Consider the following 16335-nt stretch of genomic DNA (forward strand, 5'->3'; position numbering starts at 1 on the left):
CATATCTATCCATTCATAAGCAAAGTTCATGACTACTTCAGTCCTGACAGCTGCATAGTATTCCATTGCGTAGATGTACCAAAGTTTCTTTAACCAGCCATCTGTGTTCTAGGGCACTTGGGTTGTTTCCAGATTTTTGGCTATTGTGAATAGTGCTGCAATGAACATATAGGTACAGATGTCATTTCTACTGTGCTTTTTTTTGCACCCTCAGGATATATTGCCAGAAGTGGTATTGTGGGGTCATGTGGAAGCTCAAATTCTACTTTTTGAAGGACTGTCCATATTGTTTACCAGAAAGGCTGGACTTGAATGTGTGCCAATCTCTGTGGTGTGAGATGATATCTCATTGTTGTTTTGATTTGCATCTCTCTGATGGCTAGAAATGTGGAGCACTTTTTTCATGTGCCTTTTGGCCATTTGTATTTGTTTTTTGAGGAACCTTCTGTTCATTTCTTCTCCCCATTTTTTATGGTGTTGGAGGTTTCTTTCTTGTACAATTCTAATGGCGTCTTGTATATCCTGGATATTAATCCCTTATCAGATGGGTATTGGGTAAATATTCTTTCCATTCTGTGGGCTCTTTCTGTAGTTTGGTCACTGTTTCTTTTGAAGTGCATTAGCTTCTTAGTTTGATGTACTTCCATTTGTTTATGTTGCTCCGACTTGCATGGTCAGTGCTGTTTCATTCTTAGAGATGCTTTTAGCTTCAATGTTGTGGAGAGTTCTGCCTACATTTTCCTCTATGGATTCATGTCTGATATTGAGGTCTTTAATCCACTTAGATCTGACTTTTGTGCCTGGCATTAGACAAAGGTCAGAGTTCATTGTTTTGCAGGTGGCTATCCAGTTTTCACAGCATGAAGCAGGCTTCGTTATATCTGTCTTGTTGAAGAGGCTTTCCTTGTTCCATTCCACATTTCTTGCTACTTTGTCAAAGATTAAGTGGTCATATATTTGGGGGTCTGTGACAGAATATTCAACTATGTTCCATTAGTCTGCAGGTCTGTTTCTAGCTCAGTACCATGCTGTCTTAATTACTACTGCTTTGTAGTACAGTTTAAAATTTCTGGGGGTGATGCCTCCCATCTGCTTTTTCCCAAGTATTGTTTTAGCTATTCATGGGGGTTTATTGTTCTATATAAATTTCAGGATAGTTTTGTCTATTTCTTTGAAAAATGTCATGGGTATCCTGATAGGGACCACATTGAATTTGTATAGTGCTTTGGGCAGTATTGCCATTTTGATAAAGTTAATACTCCATATCCATGAGCAGGGGATGTTTTTTCCATTTCTTAGTGTCCTCTTTTATTTCTTGAAGTAGTGTTTTGTAATTTTCCTTTTATAGTTCTGTCACCTTTTTTGTTAAGCTGGTTCCGAGGTACTTGATTTTCTGAGGTACAATTGTGAATGGTATTGTTTTTTTAATGTCTCTTTCTTCTCTTTCATTATTTTTATATAAGAAAGGCATGGACTTTTGGGTGTTGATTTTTTACCATGCTACTTTACTAAACCGAGCTATTGTTTCTAGATGCTATTCTTTAGAATCTGTAGGGTTTTCTAAGTATAGTATCATATCATCTGCAAATATTGATAGTTTTACCTCTTCCTTTTCTATCTGTATTCCCTTGATACGTTTCTCTTGCGTAACTGCAATGGCCAGGACTTTCAGTACTATATTGAATAGGAGTGGTGAAAGCGGGCAACTTTGTCTGGTGCCCGATCTTAAAGGGAAGGCTTTTAGTTTTTTCCCCCATTGAGAATGATACTTATGTGGCCTTGTGGTAGATGGCTTTGATATGTTGAGAAAAGTTTCTTGAATGCCTATTTTGCTGAGAGTTTTCATCATAAACGGGTGCTGTAACTTGTCAAATGCTTTCTTTGTGTCTATTGATATCATATGGTTTTTATCTTTTCTATTGTTGATCTGATTAATTATGTTGAACGATTTCCCAATGTTAAACCATCCTAGCATCCCTGGGATGAATCTTACTTCATCATGGTGTATGATCTTTATGATGAGTTATTGGATTCTATTTTATAATAGTTTGTTGAGGATCTTTGTGTCTGTATTCATCAGGGATATCAGCCTGTAATTCTCTTTCTTTGTGGTATCTCTGTCTGCTTTTGGTATCAGGGTGATATTAGCTTCATATAAACTGTTCGGAAGTGTTTTTGATACTTCAATTTCGTGGAAAAGCTTTAAGAGGATTGGGAGTAAGTCCTCTTTAAAGATTTGGAAGAATTCACTAGTGAATCCATCTGGGCCAGGACTTTTTTGCTTGGGGAGTCTTTTATTACCATTTCAATTTCCTTGATGGTGATAGGTCTGTTCACGTATTCCAGGTCTTCTTGGTTCAGCCTTGAGAGGCTATAGGAATCTAGAAATTTATACATTTCCTCGAGGATTTTGTGTTTCATGGCATAAAGCTTCTCTCCGAGGATCCTTTGATTTTCTGTATTTTTCTGTTGTAATGACCTCCCTTTCATTTCTGATTTGGCTTATTAGAGTTTCTTTCTCCCTTTCTTTGTGAGTTTTGCTAGAGGCTTATCTATCTTGTTTATTTTCTCGAAGAACCAGCTCTTGGTTTCATTGATCTTTGGATTATTTTTTGGGTTTCCATCTCGTTAATCTCTGCTCTGGGTTTTATTATTTCTTTCCTCCTGTTCGGATTGGGCTCTTTTTGTTGGTCACTCTCCAACCTCTTAAGCTGTGAGATTCGATTACTTATGTGGAAGAGCAAGTATCTTTCCTCTTGTTAATTTAGTAATTTTTATCTAGTTTTAATTATTAATTTTATGGTCTCAGAAATTTATTTTTATTTGTTTCTAATGTTTATAAGTAAAATGTAATTGTTTTATTATCACTCTTGAAGACACTATTATTTTCCCATTGTATATACTTGAAGCATTTATGAAATTGCATGATGTTAGATATTATGCCTGGATTTTCCATTCTGTTCCATTAGCTCATTACCTTTTCTATATCTTTGTCATTTCTTTTTAATTACTATAGTTTTGCAATGTAGTATTAAATCAGAAGTGTAATTCTTCTAATTGTTCTTCTTAACAATATTTCCTTTATTTTGTGTAGCTTTTTGTGATTACATACAAACTTCAGTATTGTTTTTTCTTTCTCTTTAACAATGCCATTGGAACTTGGTAGAAACTGAACTGATTCTTTGGATAATTTTGGGTAGAATGAATGTTTTAGCAATGTTTTAGCAATATTAGTTATTGTAGTTTATGAGTATGAGCTATCTTCCCATTTTTTTTCTTAATTTATACCTCAGGTATTTTATAGTTTCAGCATACAGATTTTTCTTCTCATTGTTTAAATTCCTGAATCTTTGTTCTTTTCATGCTATTATTAATGGGAGCCTTCTCAGTATTTTTTCCAACTAATTTGTTTTCAGTGTATGAAAATGCTACCTGTAATTTCACTGAAATTTGTTATTAAGTGTTAAACTTCTATAGTGTCTGTAAGGTTTCCTATATTAAAATAATGTCATCTGCAAACCGTTTTAATTCTTCATTTCTGATAACTATCACAATCTGAAAAGCAATTATTTTTCTGGGTTCAATTATCTATGTTAAGTACTATATTTAAAAACGTGGTTAGAGTGGGTACACTTTTTCTTTCTCAGTCTTAGAGAGAAAGTTTTCAGGTCCTCACCACTATGATCTTCGTTGTGGGCTCATCATATACAATTATTTTCTAACTGCTTTATTTGAATATATTGAAATAATTTTAAGTGAATTGTTTTGATAATTATTAAGTGTTAATGTTTGAATCCATTTTTTATTGTTTTAGTGAGGTAAATTGGTTAAATTTTATAGGTTATTTTTGATTACAAAGATTAAAATGCACAAATATTAGGATAAGGCATATTTTGTGCTCATGACTCTCTTAAAACTGTAAGTGTAAAGAAAAGTTATGAATGGGACACAAACACAATTTTTTGGTAAATGTATTTTATTTATTTATTTTTGCTTTGTGGGGCACACCCAGCGATGCTCAGGAGTTATTCCTGGTTCTGCACTAAGAAATTACTCCTGGTGGTACTTTGGTAACCATATGGGATGCTGGGGATTGAACCCACGTTGGCCATAGGCAAGGCAAATGCCCATCTTCTGAACTATCTTTCTGGCCCCGATAAATGTATTTCAAATAGAAAACATTAACTTAATGTGACAAACTATGGTGTATGACTTCAGAACACCATTTGTGGTATCAATATGGCACTTTTTTATATATTCAATTAGGTCATAAAAGGTTTGATTACCTTGTCAATTATTTCCCTCTTCTATCTTTCTATAGTAAATATTTTGTCAATTCTACCTCACCTATTCTACTTCACCATGTGTCAATATGAGATTACCATGGATACCAGCAGGGCCCTTGACCAGATCATATGATTTTAATCTTTTATTTTGCTAAAGTAGCACATCACAATTACTGTTTGAAGTATGTTGTACTATCCTTATATTTCAGGGATAATTAGGACTAGATGTTTGCATATAAACCTTTAGTATGCTATTATATTTAGTTTTTCAGTATTTTTCTCAGGACTTTGGCATTTGTGTTCACCAGAGATATTGGCCTCTAGTTTTTACTTAGTGGTATTGATTAATTTTTTTTATCAGATTAATAACACTGGCTTCATAAAACGTATTTCTAAGTGTTTTCTTCAGTTTTGGGGAAATCTATTAGAAAGATTGCATCATTTTATTCTTAAATAGTTGATAAAAGTTACTTGTGACATAACCTTGGTTCTAAAATTTAATCATCTAGGATATTTGTGGCTTAATTTTAATAATTCTTACTTTTTATTTTAAAATGTTTTTAAACGTGATTTAATTAGCATCTTTTTTTAAAAAAAATTATTAAATCACCATGAGATAGTTACAAGTTTCATGTTTGGGTTACAATCACATAATGATCAAACATCCATCCCTCCACCAGTGCACATTCCCCATCACCAATATCCCCAATGTACGCCACCTTTCCCACCTTGCCCCTGCCTCCATGGCAGAAAATATTTTCACCATACTCTCTCTCTACTCTTGGGCATTATGGTTTGCAAATACAGACACTGAGAGGTTATAATGTTTAGTCATGAATCTACTTATTGCACACATCTACCATCCCGACTGGTTCCTCGAAGCCATCATTTTCTTAGTGATCCCTTCTCTATTACAGATGCCTTCTACGCTTTGCTCATGAGGCAGGCTTACAGCTATGGAGAAATCTTCCTGGTCCGTCTATTTACTATCCTTCGGTGTCACCCTCATGTTATGACGTTTTACACTCCACAAATGAGTGCAGTCATTCTATGTCTGTTCCTCTCTTTTGACTCATTTCACTTACATGATACTCTCCATGACTATCCACTTATAAGAAAAGTTCATGACTGCATTTCTCCTGACAGCTGCATAGTATTCGATTGTGTAGATATGCCAATGTTTTCTTAAGCAGTTATCTGTTCTAGGACACTTGGGTTGTTTCCAGATTTTGGCTATTGTGAACAGTGCTGCAATGAACATATAGATGTCATTCTTATGGTGCTTATTGCATACTCAGGATATATTCCTAGAAGTGGTATTGTGGGGTCATATCGAAGCTCAATATCTAGTGTTTTGTTAAATTTTTATTAGTGATACATCATGAACAGATACTACACTTGATCTTAGCCAAATGGCCGAGAAGCGATAGCACAGCGGTAGGGCCTTTGCCTTGCATGCAGCCAACATGGCCAACTCGAGTTTGATTCCTCCGCCCCTCTCTGAGAGCCCGGCAAGCTACCGAGAGTATCTCGCCCACATGACAGAGCCTGGCAAGCTACCCGTGACACACTCGATATGCCAAATACAGTAACAACAAGTCTCATGATGGAGACATTACTGGGCCCGCTCGAGCAAATCGATGAACAACAGGAGGACCATGACCGTGACCGTAACCGTGATACATCATGAGGTACAGTTGTAGAATTACAAATTTTTTGCTTGGGTTTCAATTATGCAATGAACAAGTACCCATCCCTCCACCAGTGCCCATTTTCCACCACCACGGATCCCAGTATCCCTCCCACCCTCCATCCCCCCATCCCACACTGCCTCGGTGGCAGGGCATTCCCTTTGTTCTCTCTCTCCTTTTGGGTGCTGTGGTTTCCAAAAGAGGCATTGACTGAAAATCGTGTTAGGTCTGTAGTCTACTTTCAGCATGCATCTCCCATCCAGGGGGGATCCTGCAAACACCCTTTATTTGGTGCTCCCTTCTCTATCTGAGCTGCCTTTCGCCATAACATGTGTGGCTGGCCTCCAAACCATAGAGTAAAGCTCCTGGTACTTATCTCGGCTGTTCTTGGGAGTTAGTCTACTATTTTGTTACTGTATGTTCCCCAGATGAATGCAATCTTTCTATCCCTGTTCCTCTCAGTCTGACTCATTTCGCTTAGCATGATACTTTCCATGTAGTACCACTTGTATGTAAATTTCATGACTTCCTCTTTTCTAACAACTACATAGTACTCCATTGTGTAGACATACCAAAGTTTCTTTAACCATTCATCTGTTCTCGGGCACTCAGGTTTCTTCCAGATTCTGGCTATTTTAAAGAGTGCTGCAATGAACAAACAAGTTCAAATGTCACTTCTACGATATTTTGTGCCTCTCTGGGATATAATTCCACGAGTGATATTGCTGAGTCAAATGGGAGCTCAATTTCTAATTTCTTTGAGAATCATCCATACTGTTTTCCAAAATGGCTGAACCAGTCAGCATTTCCACCAGCAGTGAAGAAGGGTCCCTTTATCGTCACATCTGCACCAGCACTAGTTGCATTTGATTTTTTGGATGTGGGCCAGTCTCTGTGCTGTGAGATAATATTGTTGTTTTGATCTACATTTCCCTGATTAATGATCTAGAGCATTTTTTCATGTACCTTTTTGCCATTCGGATTCCTTCTTTGAGAAAGTTTCTGTTCATTTCATCACCCCATTTTTTTGATGTGGTTGGATGTTTTCTTCTTGTGGAGTTCAACCAGTACTTTGTATATCCTTGATATCAACCCCTTGTTGCATGTGCCTTCATCGAATATCCTTTCCCATTCTGTAGACTGTCTTTGTATTTTGGTCACTGTTTCTTTGGAGGCGCAGAAGCTTTTTAGTTTAAGATAGTCCCATTTGTCTATCTCTGTTTTCACTTGCTTGGCCAGTGGCCTGTCATCTTTGAAGATACCATTAGCTTCAATATCATGGAGGATTTTGCCAACTTTGCCTTCAATATACCTTATAGATTCCGGTCTGATGTTGAGGTCTTTAATCCATTTTGATCTTCCTTTTGTACATGGAGTTAGGCAGAGATCTGGGCCCATATTTTTTCATGTAGTCTTCCAATTTTGCCAGCACAATTTGTTAAAGAGGCTTTCCCTATTCTACTTCACATTTTTTGCTCGTTTATCAAATATTAGATGATTATATGTTTGAGGGGAGATGTCAGTATATTCAACCTTGTTCCATTGGTCTGCAACTCTGCCTTTGGTCCAATACCATGTTGTTTTAATTATTACTGCCTTGTAATAGAGTTTGAAGTAATGGAGGTTGATTCCTCCCATTTTCTTTTTCCCAAGAATTGCTTTAGCTATTCATGGGGGCTTATTGTTCCGTATGAATTTCATGATTTTAATGACAAGATAGGACCGAGCAGATCAGCTGTAGAACTTCTCATTGGGACCCATGGCCTATAATGAAATGAACAGGGTTGAGAGACTGTCTGAGTTCATCATGTTGACCAAGACCATCCATGGTAACTCACAGTTCCAGTAGGCTAATTTAAACTTTGGACATGGGAGTCTCTCTGTGGACAGTTCCACAACAAAATTGACCACACCATATTTAATCGACTGTTTTGCCTGATTGATGTCACTGTTGTCCCAAAATTACAAACGTGATTGGACCACCGTCTCCTTTGTGCAGAATTCTACTTCACAGAGCGGGGGGAAAGGGCTGCAAAGTTTAAGAAGAGAACACCCAGAACAACCACCAACTGGGAGCTATTTGGCACTATTGCTGCAACATGGGAAGATGCCTTCATTGACAATATTGACGAGGAATACGATCGACTGGTTCGGCACTTCCATGATTGTGTGAGGAATGCCAAGAGAGATATAGCCACAAGAAAATGCCTGTCTTCAAAAACTCTTGAGCTTATTCACCAACATGTTTTTTCGCATGACTCAGGGAACCACAAGCGAACATCTAAGCTTGAAAAGCAGTGCAGAGATGCGATAAAGGAAGACTTCAAAGATAGAAGAGCAGAAGTGCTGGTAGATATGGCCGAAGCTGGGAAAAACATTCCTCATTCCCACCTGTCCTTGGCCAAATACAATACAAAGATCACTGCCCTCCGATGTCCTGATGGATCTATCACATCTTCCCGAAGGGCAATGGAGAAGATTTTCCATGATTTCTACTCAGATCTCTACGATAGCCACGTCCACCTGTCCACATGCCAAATTCTGAAGGATGGATATGTTATTCCCAACGTTCTCCCTTCAGAAATCCAACATGCCATTTCATGGGTAATGAATTGAACAGCACCTGGCCCAGACAAGGTCGGACCTGAACACCTGAAGAACCTGCCCTCAGTATTCATCAGTACATTAGTTTGGCACTTCACGTGCTACCTGTCTGAATGCAAGGTTCCGTGCCCATGGAAAACCAACAGGACTGTACTACTGTACAAGAAGGGAGACAACCACTACATTGGCAACTATTGCCTGATCTGCCTATTGTCTGTCATCTACACGCTGTTCACTTAAGTCATCATGAATAGGATTGGCAGAACACTAGATGAAGGACAACTATGCAACTATGCCGGTTTCCACAAAGGATTCAGCACCATCGACCATATCCACACGATAACCAAGCTCATTGAGGTTTCTTGGGAGTTCAAGATGTCTCTCTGTCTAACTTTCATTGATTTAAAGAAGGTCTTTCATTCTGTTGAGACAGAAGTGGTCATTGAAGCCCTAGAAAATCAGGGCATTCATACTTAATACATCAGTATCCTCCATGAACTTTATTACTGATTCACTACCAGGAACTCACCATTCTACAACAAAGTGATCATTGATGTCAAGAGAGGGATTCGGCTGGGTGATACCATTTCACCGAAGCTCTTCAGTTTCACTGTCGAGAGCGTCATGTGATGACTGGAATGGGAAGGAATAGGAGCGAAGATAGACGGTCGGCAACTACACCACCTCCACTTCGCTGATGACATCATTCTAATAACACCAATCACTAGCCAAGCGGCACAAATGCTGGCCAACTACGACCGTGAGTGTGGAAATTTCGAACTACAGCTAAATTTCATGATGACAATGTTCATGAGAAACAGTCTCTTTCCTGATGTTCCATTCGCTTTCAATGGAACGCCCATCTCTGAATGCAACAGTTATGTGTACCTAGGTCGAGAAGTCAACATAACGAATGGCCTGCCACCTGAGTTGTGCCGGAGGAAGAGAGAGGCTTGGAACGCCTTCAAGAGCATCAAAGAAATAGCTAAGAGGACGAAGAACCTCCGGCTCTGGGCACATCTCTTCGATTCCACTCTCCTTCCTGCACTAACACATGCCACGGAGGCCTGGGCTCTATGAAACAGGATGAGAATGCTATTCAGGTGTCCCAAAGAGGAATTGAAAGAGATATCCTTGGAGTATCACATTTCACTCAAATGCGAGAAAGAATCCGGTGTTCTGATCTCTGTTGATGGTCATGAATCAGGTATGCTGTCTTGTTTACCAAGGTGTTGAAAAACAGATTGTTGAAAAACACCTACAATACGGTCAGAATTCTTCTTCAAGACCCTGAACGATTGGTTTGAGGCTCTTCGTGTTCCTAGAACGAACAGACGCCATCGGGCTACACTAGCACATGACAGGGACGAATGGAGATGTTACCTGCACCCACTTTAGCAAATAGATGGTAAACGGGAAGTCGAGTGATCAAGTGATGAATTTCAGGAGTGTTTGCTCCATTTGTTTGAAGAATATCATGGGTATCATTATTGGGATCACATTGAATTTGTACAGTGCTTTGGGAAGTATTGTCATTTTGACAATGATAATTCTCCCAATTCATGAGCAGCGGATATCTTTCCATTTTCTCTTGTCCTCTTTTATTTCCTGAAGCAGCATTTTCTACTTTTTTTTTGTACAGGTCCTTTATTTCCTTAGTTAAGCTGATTCCTAGGTACTTGATTTTCTGGAGCACAATTGTGAACGGGATTGTTAATTTCATGTCACATTCTTTTCTCTAACTGTTTGCACATAGGAAAGCCATGGACTTTTGGTTATTAATTTTATAGCCTGCAACTTTACTATACAAGTCTATTGTTTCTAGGAGTTTCTTGGTAGAGTTTATAGGATTCTTTACGTGTATTATTATATCATCTGCGAATAGTGAGAGCTTGATTTCTTCCTTTCCTACCTGGATGCCCTTAATATCTTTTTCTTGCCTAAGTGCTATTGAAAGTACTTCCAGTACTATATTGAACAGCAGTGGAGAGAGTGGGTATCCTTGTCTAGTCCTCGATCTTCTTCATCAGGGTTTTCTTCCTGTACCTCTGGGACTCCAGTAAATCTTATGTTACTCCTCTTGTCTTCATCACGATCTTCTCTTGCCATCTGTTCCCAGATTGTGAGTCTGTTTTCAATTTTCTGATCTTTTCTGGAGAGTCTCTGGACTTCAACTTCGAGCTCACTGATTTTGTCCTCCGCAGCTGTTACTCTGCTGCTAAGGCCTTCCACTATGTTTTTCAATTCGTCTACCAGGTTTTTCAGGTTCGACATTTCTGTTTGTAAGTTTGTTTGCAGTTTCCACATTTTTACCTTCAAATCCTCTTGTCTTTTTTTGGCATTGATTTCCATTGTTTCTTTTAGCTCCCTAAGCATCCTCAGTAGCTCCCTTCGAAATTCCTTGTCAGAGAGGTTTTCTAGCATTTTATTACTTTTGGTGTCTTGTGGGCTAGCCTCTTCAATAAGTAAGCTTGATGGGCTTCTGTGTTGCTTTACCATTGTTACCTGTGTGGTTTACCTCTTCATTCTCACTGTTACTATTTGGTTTACGATGCAGTATTAATTGAGGGGGGCTTAATGAATTATTGGCTGTTTTTTCTGGCGCTTAAGCTAAACTAGTGAAAGTTCCAACTAAGAGGGTAACTTATGTTTTCTATGGGACATGGAGGGGGAGAATAACTCGTGGCCGGGAAGGAGCCCTGCCACTAGGCTGATGCCTGGATGATATGAGCAGAGGTTCCCCAGAATGTTTCAGTTTTGGCTGTTTGCTATGTGCCTCAATTCCTATCCACTGAAAATCAAGGATGAGAACAGGCTCCCTTGGGTGTCTAGTTAGATGCCAGGCTTCAGGACAGTGTCCTGCCACTGGTTAAGTAACTGGATCAGATGAGCAGAGGGTGTCTGCCATGTTTCAGCTTTGCCTGTGCATGGTGTGCCTCAATTCTCGTCCCCCACAGATCAAGGATGAAAACCGGCTGTACTGGAGGGGTTTAGTCAGATGTGTGGCTCTGAAAAGGAGCCCTTCCACCGGGAGGGTACCTGGATCTAGATAGCATCATTAAAAAGAGTGTTAACTATTCTGCTCTACCCCTCCAGAATTCAGAGGGAAATGTTAGGATAGTTTGGTAATGGCACATTTTTAAGTAGGAAGTCCTGGAATCAGGTGAAAAGTCTTCTCATTTTATATTCTTTTTAACTAGAAAAATGGATGAGCACTCCTCTAGTTAGACTTAAAGACATGTAACACGTGAGGACAAAAGTGGCAAAGGAAAAGCAGGAAGTTTAAAATATTCTTCTTTATATCCTGGTACCTACCCTGGCCCCTTTGTTTGGAATTTACCTCTGGAACATTCTATCTAATCTTGCTTTGCCTATTTGACTCTTCTGTATGCAGCTGTATCATCCTCTCCGCACTGTTAACAGAGAGCATAACTGAGAGCATAACTGCTTAGGGGCCATGCCAGCTGGCTGTGTTCAGAGATATAAATTGCAGGTAGAAAAAAGGGGGGTTTCATACTAATTTAAATTATAATCTCTGTTGATCTAAATTTATGATCTGTATTATTTTTTAAAACTTGTTATGGGTTGTGGAACTCAAGATGGATCCAGCGTAGGCAAAAATCCACTCCATCTAATACAACATGGGAGAGCCCAAGGACTCAAAAAGGTATATAAGAGAAATATATTCTCTTATATATCATATATATGTATATGTTTGTGTGTGTATCTCACAAATAACCCTCACTGAAAGACAGTGGTGCTTCTGTCTCTTCCAAGACCTAGAAAAACTCTGGGATCAAGTGAACTAAAACAGAGTGGCTGAGACCCAGAGTTGAAAAATATTACCAAATTCTTACTTTGATCCTTTTTAACCAAATCTAAAGTTACATGTTCTTATTGTGCCCATGCAAAATAAATGACACATTTACTGAACTGTTATTTCATTTCATTTCATCATCCTGTTATTCGTCGATTGCCTCGAGCAGGCCCCAGTAACATCTCTTTCATCCTAGCCCTGAGATTATATTCAAGGCTATTTAGGAGAATGAGACCCATCATTGAACTGTTATAATTATTGTAAAGGTGAAAAGAGAAAAAAAATTTATGGGGAATCCTCTTTACATAAAAACTTTGATGTTTTTGATGTATAAATCACTGCACCTTCACCTCTGCCAATGTGCCCAACATCCTCCACCTTATGTCTCCTCTAATCTGTCTCTTGTTGCCTCTCCTGTTTAGTAATCACAGTTTTACAAACTAAGGTCAAGATTTTGTCCTCTCTGTCCTCACTCTGTATTGTTTGTGTCCTTGTTTTATTTCTTTATACTAAAACAAATTGAAGTAAAAATAGGCACCTACAATTTATAATTATAGTTACAGTTTCCTAGCTTCTTTATTGTTCTCTAGTTATGTTGTGTAAAGGGCACTAGTTTTAGATATTCTAATAGTTGTCATTACATCTTCAAATGTAGTCTGTCTCAGTTGTGTGCTTAATTCATTTCAGATATATTCAACACACAATTTCATGTTACATAAATACATAATATTCAATCCTTTACTCCCATATTTCACTGGAAATATATTTTTTGGGGGTCACACCCGGCGATGCACAGGGGTTACTCCTGGCTCTGCACCCAGAAATCACTCCTGGCGGTGCTCAGGGGACCATATGGGATGCTGGGAATCGAACCTGAGTCGGCTGAGTGCAAGGCAAACGCCCTACCTGCTGTGCTATCTCTATAGCCCCTGGGAAAATTTTGATTGTTGAATATAATATTCTATTTCTACACATTTCATTCTTTTGACATCGAAAGGATTTATGTTTCTAAAGTAACAAAATAGGAGACTAACACCCAAGAATAGCCGAGATAAGTACCAGAAGGTTCACTTCATGGCTTGTAGGCCAGTGCACATGCTAGGGGAAAAGGCAGCTCAGATAGAAAAGGGAGCACCAAATCAAGAGGTTGGGAGGATACTCCCAGGATGGGAGATGCATGCTGAAAGTATACTGTAGACCGAACATGATAGCCTCTCGGTGCCTCTTTTGCGAACCACAGCACCCAAAAGTAGAGACAGAACAAAGGGGAATGCCCTGCCACAAAGGCAGGGTGGGATGTGGGGTTGTGGGTGGGAGGGGTACTGGGATCAGTGGTGGTGGAGGATGGGCAGTGGTGGAGGGATGGGTTCTCGATCATTGTATAATTGAAACCGAAGCACAAAAATTTGTAAGTCTACAACTGTACCTCATGGTGTTTCACTAATTAAAAGTAAATAAATAGATAAATAATAAAAAATCGCATAGAGCCCGGCAAGCTATCGAGAGTATCTCGCCCGCACGGCTATACCCACCCCCTTTCTGTCCTTATTTGCTTTATCAGAGTTCTATCTGTGTGTGTGTTTGTCTTGCTTGTGATTTATCAGTCCTGTTTATTTTTTAAGAACCAGCTCTTAGTTTCATTGATATCTTTAATTGAACTTTGGATTTTACCTTGTTATTTTCACCTCTAATTTTTATTATTTACTTCTGCTGTCTGGTTTAGGCTACTTTTATTGGTCATTTTCCAAGATCTTAAACTGTGAAGATAAGATATCTATGTGGTCCCTTTCTCCCTTCCTCATAAATTCATGCAGAGCTATAAACTTTCCTCTTAACACTACTTTTACTGTGTCCCACAAGTTCTGGTAGCTCATGTACTCACTTTTATTTGTTTCTGGGAATCTTTTGACTTCCTTTTTATTTTCTATCTAACCTACTGATTGCTTAAAACTGAGGTGTTTAATTACAAAGCAATTGATTTGATTCTGTTTCTGTGTGCAATTCTCCTCTATTTTCAGTGTTTCATGGTCTGAAAATATATTTGATGCAATTTCTATCCTTTTAATTTCATAGAGTTATGTTTTATGGCGTAGTGTGTGATATCTTTAGGTAAATGACCCATGAGCACTGAAGAAGTACGCGTTTTCAACTTTTGGTATATATATATATATTCACCCTCTCATCCATTTCATGCTTCAAAGCCAGTATTTCCTTGCTGAGTTTTAGTCTAGTTGATTTATCAAGAAATGACAAAGGGGTCTTGAAGTCTACAACTACTATTGTGTTACCGCCAATATTCCTTTTGAAATCTATTAGCAGTTGCTTTAAGCATTTTACTGTTCCCTCATTGGCTGCATATATGTTTAGGGGTGTAATTCTTTCCTTATATAAGTATCCATTGGTTATTAAGAAATGACTAACATTGTCTCTTGTAACCTTTATCAACCTGAAATATATATTGTCGGATACTAATATGGCCACCCCCGCCTTTTTGAAGGGCTTGTCTGCTTGAAAAACTTTTTCCAGCCTTTCACATTTAGTCTGTTTTTACTCTGACTATTCTAATATGTTTCTTGTAGGCAGCAGAATGTTGGGCTCATTTTTAAAAGCCATTTTGCCACTCTATGTCTCTTAATTGGACCATTTAGACTGCTGACCTTCACAGAGATTATTGTCATGTAGTTTTGTGCCATCTTCCTTTAGATGTACGTTGTTGTGGGGTTTGCTTGCTTTAGAATAGCCCATTCAAGCTCTTCTTTCAAAGTTGGTTTTTGAGTCTCTGAGGCTCCTGAACTTTTCTTTATCCATGTTGTTGTGTAGCATTCCTTCAAATCTGAATGAGAGTCCAGCTGGGTTAAGTATTCTTGATAAGATCTTCCTTCAATTAAGTTTTTTTTTACTATTTGCCACCATGGGCTGGAGCAAAAGCACAGCGGGTAGGCATTTGCCTTTTATGCAGCCTACCTGGGTTTGATTCCTCCAGAAAGCTACCAAGAGTATCCTGTGCACAGCAGGGCTTGGCAAGATCCACGTGGTGTATTTGATATGCCAAAAAAAAGTAACAATAAGTCTCACAATTGAGATTTTACTGGTGCCCGCTTAAGCAAATCGATGAACAACAGGAAGATAGTGCTACAGTGCTATGCCACCATTGAAGAGAGGCCTGGAGGATTTTATTCAGTATGTCTGCTTAAAATCTAACTGATGCTTCATTTTATGTAATTTTCTTTTTTGATCCTACTGCTTTCAGTATTTTTCTCTATGTATAGTCTTTCAGTATTCTGATTAGGGTATGTCAAGGGGTCTTATTTTCAGAGTCTCTTGTAGTTGGTACCTTTCATGTTTATTGGATCAAAATTCATACATTCTCTAGCTCTGGGAACTTTTAAATAATGGTATATTTGACCATTACTTCCTCACTGATCTTGCCTTCCTGCCCTCTGGGACTCTGGTGATTCGAATGTTCCCCTTAAGTTCATCCCATAGTCTCTTGTCTGCCCTTTGGTTATTTTAAAGTCTTTTTCCATCTCTGCCATTGTCTGCCTCACATCTTAAAGTAAACTTATTCTATATTCAGTTGATATTTTTTTAGGGCATCCATTGAATTTTTTATTTTATCTACCGATATTTTTTTATTAATGACAATTATGCTGTTGTTTTCTTATTTATGCTCACATATCCTTCTGTACCTTATTGGGCATCTGTTCCACTGTTTCTCTCATATCCTCCTGTATTTTATCCATGTCAATTACACTGATTATTTGAGCTTATTAAACAACCTCACCGTTTAGTCTCTGAGTTCTTTAACAGGGGGATTATGTGTTTGGGTATTCCATGTTGAGGCTTCAGGGCTCATCTCTTCATCCAATCCTTGTGGTGGGGTTATGCACTTTTTCCACATAGTGCCTGTTGTAGTTTGGAAGGATTTTCCAATATA

At 38.5% G+C, this 16335-nt stretch overlaps 1 protein-coding gene and 1 pseudogene across 7 annotated transcripts in view; one reads left to right on the forward strand and one right to left on the reverse strand.

Moving 5' to 3' along the window:
• ARHGEF9 (Cdc42 guanine nucleotide exchange factor 9) overlaps positions 1–16335 on the forward strand; it is a 480567-nt gene that overhangs the window by 103980 nt on the left and 360252 nt on the right. The gene's annotated exons all lie outside the window — the stretch shown is intronic.
• LOC130038237 (uncharacterized) lies at positions 5608–5714 on the reverse strand (annotated as a pseudogene).

The sequence above is a fragment of the Sorex fumeus genome, unplaced genomic scaffold, assembly GCF_029834395.1.
Source record: "Sorex fumeus unplaced genomic scaffold, SorFum_2.1 ptg000073l, whole genome shotgun sequence".
Classification (NCBI taxonomy): Eukaryota; Metazoa; Chordata; class Mammalia; order Eulipotyphla; family Soricidae; genus Sorex; species Sorex fumeus.